Source organism: Silene latifolia, chromosome 6, assembly GCF_048544455.1.
Source record: "Silene latifolia isolate original U9 population chromosome 6, ASM4854445v1, whole genome shotgun sequence".
Taxonomy (NCBI): domain Eukaryota; kingdom Viridiplantae; phylum Streptophyta; class Magnoliopsida; order Caryophyllales; family Caryophyllaceae; genus Silene; species Silene latifolia.
The window spans coordinates 89073662-89087387 of record NC_133531.1 but is presented as its reverse complement, the minus strand read 5'-3'; positions in this window follow the sequence as shown (position 1 = coordinate 89087387).

Sequence of the window (13726 nt, the reverse complement as noted above, 5' to 3'; positions counted from 1 at the left end):
ACCCTTCTTTATATTTGATTTAATATATTTCTTTAGTTTAATTTTTATTATTATTAGTTATAGACCAAATCAAATCAACCCCCACACTTGTTACCTTAGACTAAATTTAAACAACTTTTAATTACATTCGCCTCCTTGTGGTTCGACCCTGTTACCACTAGCCTAGGTTAGTTTTAATAGGAATTATAAATATTATTTTTGGTACTCACAACGACGGGTATCAGCCGTGTATTGTATGTCTGTAATGGACCGATTATTTCAGTATTTACTTTTCTATTAAAAGTACCTTTGATTCGTAGTTTATGTACTATTTACCTCATGCAACTGAGATGGTGACACCGTCTTTTATCTGAGAATCTGAGATGCCTAGCCTAAGGCTCTCGGATAAGTCAGGGTGTTACAAAAAAGTATCAGAGCGTTGATCTCAGAGCATAAAACAAATGAATTAAATGAACCTAGGACGTGTCTAAATAAAATGAACACCGGGTATAAACTATTAGGATCCTCCTTAGCTCGGGTTAGGGAGACATCTTTGATTCGGATTATGGCCCTTTTAGTTTTAAATCGGGCACCTCGGTGAGAGTAAATGAGTGAGGGTAGATAGAGTGGATGATTCTTATGTGTTTCACATGATTTGGGTGTTTCTGATGTGATGGATTATGTAACTAACGGAAATGCAGGTACAATTGTGACTGAATTAGGCAGAATGGTAAGAACACCAGAAGGTGTTGGAGTAGTGAGGTTTAAGTAAGCGGAATTTAAAACGCCCAATGCCATGTATCCATGAAATATGACAGCTAAAAGAAAGAATCATATTGCATTGTGCATGATAACATGTGTGTTAGTGATTATTACAAGTTTGACTGTTATTCACTTACTAGTACGTATGCAATATGAATGAGTGAATTCTTGTGTGTAATTTGACATGAAACTTAACATGCTGAATTTGTGCCCTAAAGCCAAGTAGGGAAATTAGATTATGAGGATATGAATTATAGAATGATTGATGGTGGAATAGGGCAGATATTTCGCCCAATAAAGGACTAATGCCGTGATAATCGCCCTCAGTTGGGGAGAAATAAACCTGACTGAGTAGTTTATTGTTGATGCAAGAATTGAATTTTATTGTATTTAAAGTATTAAAATACTTGAATTAGCTCCAATAGTCACATGCTTATTCTTTTGTCTTATATTCTTATAGAAATTTTGCAAAATGCCTCCAAAGAAATCAATCCTTACAACCATGACTCAAGACGAGATTGATAGGGTGATAGAGACAAATGCCAACATGTCAGCTGCGTTGAAGGAAGCAAACAAGGGCAACGGGACCGTGGTTGATGCGACAAAGATGAGTTCTATCATCGCTCGTCACAAACCGACAAAGTATGATGGAGTGGGAGAGCCTTCTATGATGGGAGATTGGCGTAGGGAGTTTAGCAGTCTGTTCGCGCTAATCAACTGTCTTGAGGAACTACGTGTGGATCAGGCTGCATGTAACACCCCCACTTACCAATGAGCCTTACAAGACCTTCCCTAGTAAATAAGGGCGTTGCCATCTCGGTTGTCCGAGGTAAGGTATATCAAATTGGCAATTAAAGAACAATTAAAGCTTCGTTAATATAAACTCATCAAACTGATACAAAGTCCAAACCATAAAACTAGCTACAGCGGAAAGTACAATAAGCTAAAGGAACTGTCTGAACTAGGTGATCACAACGGCGACTAGCTCCCTTCGTGAATACCAGCTAAGCTCCCAGCTATCGACACACCTGCTAAGACTATCTGCTCACAATTTGTCGGCAATATCAATGGATCACCGCAGACACACAACAGAAAGAAACACAAGATACACATACACACACACACACATGGTCAGTCAACTATACAATCACTACATGGTTAACATTAAATAATAAGCCAACTCAATTATTCCATGTGAAATCATCATCCTCCAATTCCGAGAACCAATGTCTGAACCGAAGCCCGGACACGACTATGCACCGCGGTGAGTAGTCCTGCCAGGTTATCCATCGCAACAGGTAACCCACCCCAGCCAGTGGTAAACCGCAACCCTGCCATCTAAAGCCCCGCTCATTGCAACGAGCGAACCCAGATCATTAATTTGCACATCCCCCTTGTGACAGGAGCCACAAGGGGCGAATATAGGGGTGAACACCATCTCTCGACAATGGGCTTCACAATCAATACTAGAAATACCAACAACATCACTATGATAATCACAAAGTCACCACACCACTCACAATTAATCATATAGAAGAGCTGAGTAGGGAAACACTACCTTTTAGCGATTCTCAAGCAAGCACCAATCATCACACACGCACACAGAATGCCGCCTTCGACACTTACAGACAACAGTATGACCCTATTACGACGAACTATAATCATAACTAAAACCGCAGGTGGTGACGGCGAATTACTTGACTCGAGTGACTGATGACAGGGTTACGTCTCGACTCGCACATCCCGCTCCCATGATGGTCTTCTAGGTGGAGGATTCAAAGGTGATAAGGTGGGGAGAGGCAGAGAGAGTGAGATGTTCTGCTTTTAGGTTTTAGAAAAGAAAAGAAATGATTTAGGTCGCAACCTACGCGTAATATTATAACATGCTGAGGCTAGGCCACTCGGTCGAGTACTGAACAAACTTGACCGAGTACACTGCACTCGGCCGAGTGCCACAGACACTCGGCTGAGTTACCCTTACTAGGTCGAGTTCACCGTCTCCAATACAATCTAACTCCCTCTCCATCTCCCAGTAAAGGTCCTACGAGGTCAACGGTCAGTCAACGGGTTCCTAATTGGACGGGTATTACAGTCTTCCCCTCTTAAAAGAAACTTCGTTCCCGAAGTTCGTCCCACACGCCAAAAAAAGGGTGAGTCCAAGAGACACGTAAAACCTAATGCTCAGGGTACATAAAGCTTAGCACCCCATAATAACGTCTAAAAAGGAAATCATTCCACAACTTGTGCAACCCATGCCACAACCGTAACCATCACGACTCCAACTACTCACTGTAAGAACACCACTATCACATCACTCATATTACGAACACAATTACATCATCAGCCATCACATGTTATAAGTCACAACCATATTTTCTATAAAAACCATAGTAAACTCATTGAAACTTCTAAACTTTTACAGAATTTTAACACTGCGATGTTTTCTACCCCTCTTAAAAGGAACTTTGTCCATGAAGATCACCTCCAATATGGTTAGAGAAACGAATAACATGTTGAAGTAACGCAGTTCATTAAATAATAATACATTCAACGTCTCATTTCAAGAGCACCAACACGAACCAATGCAACCACGATTAGTATATGAATGCAATTGTTACCGTTAACCTGACATTAACCCAGTTATATGTGTAACGAATAAAAGATAATAAATCGGAATGCAACAAATAACACTCATGACGCCAATATATATATATATATATATATATATATATATATATATATATATATATAGTCGGGATCCGGTGAGAACTCCTAAATATTTGAGGATTGAGGATTAGTGAATACAATATCACGGGTTCTTCAATACAATATCATGAAAAAAAATTAGACTTGTCCAAAAAAAAAATTTTTTTTTTTTTTTTTTTTTGCACAGTTGTTTTTTTTCGTGTGATATTGTTTCGAATAACCTGTGATATTGTATTGAACAACCTGTGATATTGTAATGAAATCCTCAATCCTCAAAAAGATAGTGTGTACTCACATGATCTCATTCATATATATATATATATATATATCATTACTACAGATACAGGCTATAACAATGGGTAAAAACCGTTGTTAAAACAAAAACGGACGTTGTTAAAGCGTTTACTATAAAAGGTATTTACAACGGTTAGGTTATTTACTAAAACCGTTGTGGAAATTATTCACAACGGTTAAAAGCCGTTGTTGTTGCGAGTAAGTCGTTGTGGAAAGTTTGACAAAATTTTGGTGGGAAAGATATAACAACGGTTACAATATAAAAAACCGTTGTTGTATCTTTCCCACCAAAATTGTGAAGACTTTTAACAACGGGTATACGGAACATAACCGTTGTTGAAATTGTTAGTAACAACGGTTCTGCTTTTAAAACCTGTTGTTGAATATTATGCGGGGGTATTTGTGAAAGGTATTTAAAATGGTTCTTCTTTTAAAACCTGTTGTTGAATATTATGCGCGGGTATTTGTGAATGGTATTTACAACGGGTTTTTTTAGTAACCGTTTTTATTACTTTTTCGTACTTTTTTTTAAAATTAAATTTGTTTCATGCCATTCAAAATCCTGCATATATCAGCAGCAACATAAATCACAGCTGGGTTCATCAGAACTCAATAGATACAATTCAACCACAACAGCAACATCATACTTACAATTTGTTTCACTTTCAGATTAATTCATACTAACAATTTGATCACTTTACATGAACTAAGATTCCTAAAACTGTGCATCCCCCTAGCTCTATCTAGAAAGATCATTCCCTAACTTCAACAAAAATTTACTAAGCTGATCTAAGCTCTAAGTATCATGCATTTAGTCTTCATTGCAATGTTCTAAGATGTATTTGCCCAACAAGTCCCATACCTCATCTATTTGGTGCCTTTTGTACTTAGGTACTTGTGGCGCGTTGATTACATACTGTGGAAAAAACAAAGACAAGACATTATTGATTGACAACAGCATTAGTGTTGTTCATTAGTGTAACAACATACATCATTCACCATAGCAACATCATGGTATAGCAGCAAGCAAGATAACATCAGCTCTAATTTAAAAAAAGTAATAAACACATTATTAAATTATTAACCTTTTCTGGAATAAGGATATATCTTCGCGTAATAACCTCCAACATGAACCGACAAACGTAGTATCCACATTGTATGCTATCCGGCTGGCGAGGGACCTATTATTACATAAAAAACGAAGAGATGAGAAGACCCACATCAGAATCTTGCACTTTAGGTATTATATTTGCGCACGTATTATTATTAAAGACAGATTTTTTCACTTAAGGTATTGTATTTGAGCACGTACCCCTGTTATCGTAATAAAAGTAGGGCCAGCTTCAGAATCTTTCGTGGGTTGATCCTCGTTAGCTCTTTTCTTCTCAAAGGCCCTTTTTTTATAAAAAAAAGGAGGCACAAACTCATAATTTTAGGGCAAAAATGAGCTTTTTGCTATAAATAAAAATTGAAACTTAATGTTATTATAAATAAATTAGTATTATAAAATTACTTAATAATCAAGCCCTTAAAGGTCTCGCTTGGTTCTCTATGCAAAGAGTCCAACCAAAAAACTTTTTTCTTGGTCGGCATGATGGCTGCTAGCACCCAATGACTCCTACATCAAGAGACATCATCATTATTAACAATTACATATATTAGTTATGAAAATGCAATTGTAGGTGGAATCGTAATATTAATTTGTTTATTACCCGATTTCATTATAAGGGGCAAAAATGAGCTTTTTGTTTGTCGCCAATTCCCGAGCAATATAATCTACCCGATCTTCGTACGAAATCAACGTGATATGCATAGATAAAATATAGGGGCACAAGAATCTGTATAGATCACATAGAATCTTGTTCTCGAGCATCACTCTCGATTTCAAGAACCTACATTATTAAGGTATTAATTCAGGTATTTAAAACACTATCTAGTCAGAATATTAGAATATGAAATGATTTATTAAGAAACTTACGTCATCCAAACAAATAGGTGTTGGACATCAATCTCGAGAAGGCCAGCCCAAATGGCTAGCAACTCCCATAACAGAATTGCTTCGCGCTCAATCCCTAAAATGTCCTCATCGAGCGAAATAATTATCAATTGCTCGTTTGCTATGCGACGGCTAGCCTCCAAATACAGTTCCCTCATCGTCAGTGTTCTTACTTTTTGCATGTATTCGCTCCCAGAAAAATTAGTGGAGGTTATTCTCCTAACATCTTTCAGTTCAAGGAAATAATGCTTTTCTCTTTTTGTGCTACTACCAGCCTATACATGTAGATAAATAAAATAATAAAAAATCCAAAGGTAACATATCCTAGTTGGAGTAATAAAAATAAAAGAGTACTTAACTAAATATCTCATCAACCCGCTCTTTCAATAATGAGGCAGTAGTAGGCATGTCTGGGGACTTAGGCTTACCCGTCTTTTTTGTCCCCTACACAAAATTTCAATGCTTTTTATAAATACAGAAAAAAATATAAATAAAGGGAGGTTTTTAAAAAAATGGAGAAGTTAATTAAATACCTCATCAAGTTGTTGTTTCGACGAGGTAGTTGGCATGTTTGGGGACTTAGGCTTATACGTCTTTTTTGTCCCCTACACAAAATTTCCATGCTTTTTAGAAATACAGAAAATATATAAATTGATACCGTCGTAGAGTATCAAAGATAAATTTATAAATCCAAACTACTACTATAGCTAGTGGCAGTCAGGGTCGAACCACAGAGAGGCGATGCAATTAATAGTTGTCTAACTTTAGTCTAAAGTAACAGTTGTGAGGGGGTTTGATTTGAATAGTTCTATAACTAAAGGTAACAAAATTAAAACTAAACTAAAGCAAGTAAATGAGTAATTAAAGAAATAAGATGAAATCAAATATTGAAAGGATGCTAAGATGGTCGGTTCACTGTAGTTTCGACGGTTGTAACTCTAAGTAAACTGATTTAGGCATGTTAGACGGAAAAATAAAAAGTCCTCTCGGTCCAATTTAACAGGTAGCAACCTTTCGGCCTAAGCTACGGGTCCCTAAGTCTTACTAATACTAACTTTCGCTCTTGATTAATGATACTTAAAGCCTAAATTAACTTATCTCTCGATCTCATTAATTTAGTCGTCTTAATTAAGTAGTCTATTTCCCTCCCCTATCTTTCGATCTATCGGGTCGGTCAATTCCCAGGCATTCAACTAGTCGCGTGCACTCGATTCGTCAATTATAGCAATTAAATTAATTAAGTCGAAGCTAATCTAACACGTGGCAGTCGATCGACCATGCAGCGCAGTCGATAGACCTACGGACCCAGTCGATCGACCAACGAAGTCAGTCGATCGACCAGAGCCCGATGGCAGGTCACCTATTGTTGAAGCCGTCTAATCTACAGATCCCCTACATCTTAGCACGTAGGATTTAGCTACTCATGATGGTGATAAAAACAACAATAAAATTAACAAATAAAGCTACTGAATTCATAATAGAATTAACTAAATAATTAACTAACATGAAACGAGAATTTGGCTTTGGGAAATCTAAACTAGCAATTCTAAATTACGGAAGATCTAAAGCAACAAGTATTAAACGAAGGAACAGAGAATACCGTAGGGAAGAATTGAAGAGAGAAGATCAAGATCCAATGCAAAAGAAAACTTTATTGATGACAAAATAATCTTAAACTAATGAAATAATCAAAAGTTCAACTTCTGTATTTTGAACCCTAATTACTTCCGATGTCTCTAGCAGTAGGAAGGAGTTACGTTATATAGAAGTGTCACGTAACTTTTATTCCTAAAACCTAATTACAATGGGCTTCGGAATTCTAATTTTTGCGCGTAGAGTCGTGGGGTGGTCGATCGACCACTTAGGACAGTCGATCGACTGCCCCTCTTTTCTGCAGACTTCTGTTCAGCATTCTGATAGTCTATAGACCACGTAGGTCAGTCTATAGACTACTGAAGCTGGTAGTCCGCTTCTAAAACTCTCGCAAATATATCTTTCAGGCATTGAAATGCACGCCAAGTTCATCTCTCGAATAAATACTTCATGTCAAATAATATGCCAAGTACTTGGGGACAGATTCGGCTCGATTTCCGCTGGATTCTTCACATTTCTGCAACATTACACAAAAACACGAAAGTAGACGGAAATAGGAAAATAGTAGCATAAACTACATAATTGAGCTCTGAAATGCGTGTAAAATAAGGTGTAAAACATCATATAAATGACACGCATCAAACTTCCCCAAACCAAACCCTTGCTTGTCCCCAAGCAAGAACTAGACTCGATCCTAGGACCTAATGGAACGAGTCCAATCTCAGAGCAAAATGCAACTATAAAGCCTAAACCAGTTTAATGCTACAAATCAACAATCAATTAGTAATGTGAATCATGCAAACGAGTTATGTAGTCGTTAAAAACTGCTGAACCTTCAACTATAAAGACTTATTATTATGGACTCTCACGGGTCGCTCATATCACACATAGGCACAGGTGAATATATGTAAAAGATAGAAAGAAGCAATTTTGTAATGACATTCACCTGACTACGACCTATAAAAACATGCCTGCAACCTAATATGAAAATAATCTTCTACAACCGTACATATACATTCCAACCAAACAAATGACCATGACACATGCCGAGGTAAATATGGATATGTGAGGTAATGGGTAAGAAGGGGCTAAGATAAATTTGTTGTTTATGTGTGACTTCTGAATCTGTGATTGGATTTTTGCTTATTAAGCTTCAGAATGTTAGTTGTTTTGGTAAATTTTGCTACTTCTTGTGCATCTGTGCTTGAATTTTGTTGTAACTAGCATCAATAATATTCATAATAATAATAATAATAAGGATCTTGTTTTTGGTTTAGTATTTTGGTTAGGAGATTGTTTGTTGTTGTTGTGTTTAACTTGTGTGGTGTCGGTATACAATTTGACCCGAAATGATACCCGATGTGTTTGTCATTGCACTCTCTGTCTGGGTTTCTGCCTTAGCCTGTCTAATCAACCGTCTTTCAAATCCAAACTATATCAACAAAGACGTAGGGTCAGTAAACGGGTGAATCGAGTCGGGTTTTTTAATTAAGCTATATTCAAATCATTTGCGATTAGTGATAGTTAAGCTTTATTCAAATCAATTGTGGTTGCGATTTGGGTTGTTTAATCGAGTCAGAATTGCTTTATTCAGCTTGTATCTTCAATGAATAAAGCAATTAGCAATGAGGTTTGTTTAATTAACCAAACCTCATTCTTTGTCTTACTCTCACTTTTTAACTTTTTTCAATGGCTCCGGCGATATCTTCTTCAACGAGTTTAGATTCGAGGTGATTTTATTTCTCATTTTTATTTCTTACCAAAAATGGCATTTACAACAGCATATATTCTACCCCCTTAGTATTTTAATTTATTTTATTCTTTTCGTGTCAAATGAGGCGTAAGGCTAGTACAAACCATCTTAACCACTAAGCCAATATATTTTTCATTTGCTTTCATTCTCACTTTTTAGCTACATAAATTTCAAAAATCACACCATTAATTATATTGTTACTGAAAATAACCCATAATGTATTTTTATGATTCTGCCTTATTTGTTATGTAAGATACTCTTAGTAATAAACTAATAATCAACAAAGTAGCATGGTGTAAGACATAGCGATTGACTTAAATAATGTACATTTTTGTCTGGTTTATAATTTTGATAGAGAAGAAGCAAAGGAGATGAAGGAGCAAGTAGAGATTGATTGGGAGAATCTAAGGTTTGGACTGACACCCACAGATTACTTGTACATTATGAAATGTAACAAGGAAGATGAAGTTAGTGAAGGTCATATTGTTTCTTATGGTAACATTGAGTTGAGCCCTGCTTCTGTTGTCTTAAATTATGGCCAGGTCTCTTCTTTTTCTACTTGTTTGTAATTTTTCTTCATTTCTAATACTAATGATCAAATGCGGATTTGGTTGGAGTAGGGTGGGGTTGGGTCGATCTGACAGGAATCAACATTCATTTATGGTCCATGCATGGAAAAGTGGGTTTGGGATGAGTTAGCAACCGTGTCTATGAATATTTTTGAAAATACGCCGTTAATAACTAGACTAGAACATTTTTGGTACTTCACTTAATAGGGCAAGCGAGTTGAGTGTGACTTTAGACGAACTTTAGTTGTTAATTTTTGGGAACATTGTGGGTGTATTATTTGGTCAAGTTTACTGTGGCTACCTACCAATTAACCCTTCCAACAAGCACATAAAATAAAGGGTAAAACATGGCTGCTGAGTTTCCACTAAAGGTTATATTTTGTATGTATGCCTTGTTGCCTTGGTTCCATGCTACATTTAAAATGTGTTATATCATGCACTGTGATATACCTGTATACAACCCTTGATGCTATTGTTGTAGATACCCAGTATCTGCTGAGAATCCAACAAACACCCAATGATTATCGGACTACAACATGTTTTGGAATCGCGGCGTTTGATCGACAGTTTGTGTACAACTTTACTTCGGAAAACTTAAAACGATTTCAAAAATAAAACATTTCAAAACATTTCAAAAATACCTGGAGTGTTTAATGCACGACGACGGGGTCGCAATGACACTAACTAGAGTCAAAACCGACACCGGACCAAAAACCGACCCAAAAATTCAAATCCCGACTCCAACAACGAGTCAAACCGAGTCAACCACAAAAAACCAAACATTTCAAACCTTTTACCTTAAGTTTTCCCGGATTCATGTTGGTCAAGTACCAAACATGTGACTACAAAGCCTAGGATAGAACAAATCATGATTGCGTTTGTTGTGAAAGTGATAACACAACTCGAAGAACCGCGACGTGGCTCGCGCCTCTTTGAGCAGCCCAAGTGGCCACGTCGCTCAAAACTCACACAACCATTCATTCTCCTATAAATACCCCTCAAATGCCACCCATTTGAGACTTACGCGAGTGTCCGCCCCCTCTTTTCTCCCTTAAAATTCTCGAATCGACTTCTTAAGTCACAACCCGACGCGTATTTACGACCTAACTATCGTAAACACGAGCCTTACACATTGTTTGGTACCGTCATCGTGCATTAAATCACTTGACCGACCATTTCGACCACTACACCATCACTAAACTTTTAAAACACTCTTTTTACTTACCAAAACGGTTTTAAACCGAGTTTTTCTGATCAAACGAGTTATTACACTTACGTCGGTCACTCGCCATAACCAAACATGTAAGTATGAGGGTGTAAAAATCCTATTTTATTATGTTTTCATTCGTTTCATGACTATAACATGCTAAAACATGCATAACATGAACCAAAACATGGAATAAACGAGCCAAAACTGATTTTTGGTCTGAGGCAGAAGCCCCTTAGGTCGCCAACTAGCCCGCGCCTAAATGGGGTATTCAGACCAGAGATCAACCGTGTTTGTTCTCGTCATTTCCCTTAATCCATTTTCCATATTTGTAATCAGTTTTCACCATTTCAAGTATTTTCGAACCCTTTTTATGTTATTTCACTTGTTTTAACCACAAAGCATTTTTCACCCTTGGTTCCTCATACCATGACGGTTAAATCCGTGTTTCGGTGATAATATTTGGTTAATGACATTCAAAAGGTATTTTAAAGCCTTTTATTTCATTTCTTTACATTTTCAAACAAACATATTAGTCACCAACACAAAGTCATCCTTGGTTCTACATACCATGCCGGATTGTAACCCGGGTACGATGATGAGTATCGACTAATAACATTCAAATGGACTTAAAACAATTAGTCCATAATCATTTTCAAAACTATTCATGTCAAGTATGTCAAATCGAACCGACACCGAATATTATCAAAATAATGATGATTATTCGAGTCTAGTTCTTCAAATCAACAAATGCGGTCTAAACGACCCCTTCAAATCAAACCGGGTTCAAATACCCATTTTCAGCACGTTTTATAACGTTTTCTAAAAGGTCAGAACACGGCACATAAACCGTGGGCTAACCCGCACCTAAACAGGCTCTCCATTTCTCATTTTCAAAACCAGAAGGAGGCCCTTTGTATCGCCACTGCTCGTGCCTCATCATAGCCGTCCCTGTACAGGGCCTGCTCCCTTCCAGCATTAGTCTAGGACGATCCCGACTCCGGTTAACCCGGATATAGGACGGATCAGATGACTATTTGATTATCCAAAACCATATTTGCAAAATGCCTTACTAAGACAAATGGATCACGTTATGCACCCCAAACCTAATACGGTAAATGAATGTTTAATTTCCGTCTTGCATGCAAATCAACCATTAATCCAACTCGACATCTTATACTTGATACTTGGATTAAATCAACTGACTTAGAAAGCTCTCACATGTTAGGTTTAAATCATTGGATGCGCATTCATGCATTTAAACCGTTTTATCAACTTTTGCATTCAACTAACCAAGATCGATCAGTAGAGGCCGCTAACGCGGGCGGGATTGGGTGTCTGATTAAAGGGCTTCCCAATACGTACCTTCACCTCTTATTCAGAAACTTTGGATAGTGGACAACCTTATCCAGGGCGTACGAGAGTCATTATAGAGATAGGATGCTAAAGAGGGACGATTTTCTTATCTTTAGTACCTATGTCAAATGCTGCTTTGTGCTTCGATTTGACCGAGGTATAAAGTGGAATTCGAACGGGTTCTAGGCATCCCACAAATGCTTGGTGGCGACTCCGAACATCTCTAGTTGTTTCGAGATCCTAACTGAGATGAAACCGACTGATCTAAAACGATCCGGTCGAAAGCATCTTTACGCCGCCGAGCGTGGCTTTCAAAAAGACCGCTGTCATTGTCCACAGATCGAAGTGGGCATACGCAGGTGGGCCCGTGTCCACAGATTGGCGACTCCGCTTGGGAAAACTAGGACACTTACGTCTTTGTGATCCCTAGATGGTGAGACTCGAACGAGGTCTTGGTTGGAATGTATTAATTGATATTACGGTCACGGTCGGGTTCCTTGTCCGGGCCCACAATCTAACCCTTTTCGACCAATTGTCTCGTTTCGTCGGCGTGAGTTTTCTCATCCCCGCGTTTCGAATCCCGATTGAGTCAAACATACCGTTGACGTTACACATTTCTGTTTCGTCAAAGAGCTTTCATCACTTTCGAGCACGAGGCTAGGGCACCCTCCTTACACATTTTGTTTGGATTGGTATCCCTCTCGCAAATCGGGGTTTGATTGCTTGGTGTGTAACCCACCCTTTTAAGCCAAAACCCGTGTCAGCATAATGCATAATATAATGAAACTGTGAGTGCTTATGTGCTACTTGATCGTAAGTCCTTCCGTGTCATTTTAAAACTTTCAAAAACACCCTTTTCACGCCGTTATAATGGCCATTTAAAACCTCGGTCTTTCGCCGACCGTTGCACGCCTCTCTAGGCCGTCGTAATGACGATTTTCAAACCCGGTTTTGTATAACCATTTCAACACGCCTTTCTAGGCCGTCGTAATGACGATTTTCAAACCCGGTTTTGTATAACCATTTCAACACGCCTTTCTAGGCCGTCGTAATGACGATTTTCAAACCCGGTTTTGTATAACCATTTCAACACGCCTTTCTAGGCCATCATAATGACGATTTTCAAACTTAGTTTTGTATAACCATTTCAAATCACCTTTTTACGCCGTTATAATCGTCGCGTCTAGACACGGATTTTAACCCGTTTCGCGTCGACAATGGCTCTTTCAAAACCCGAGAAAAGCACACACCCTTTTCTCGAGACACTTTCGGGATCCCGAGGACCATGCACCATCCCCGAGACCTCTTCAAACCTTTCAAACTCGATTTTCAAAACATACAATTTTGAATTTCAAAAACCGTCAACAATGCACTGTTTTCCGAGCCGACTCAATCTCAAACCGTCTTTTGCAAATAAACTTAAGACGAACCCCTTCCAACTGATCGACTTGCGGAGATTTCTATCTTTGGAAGCCGTCCATTAAAGCGACGAACGAATCTTTTTGAAAATT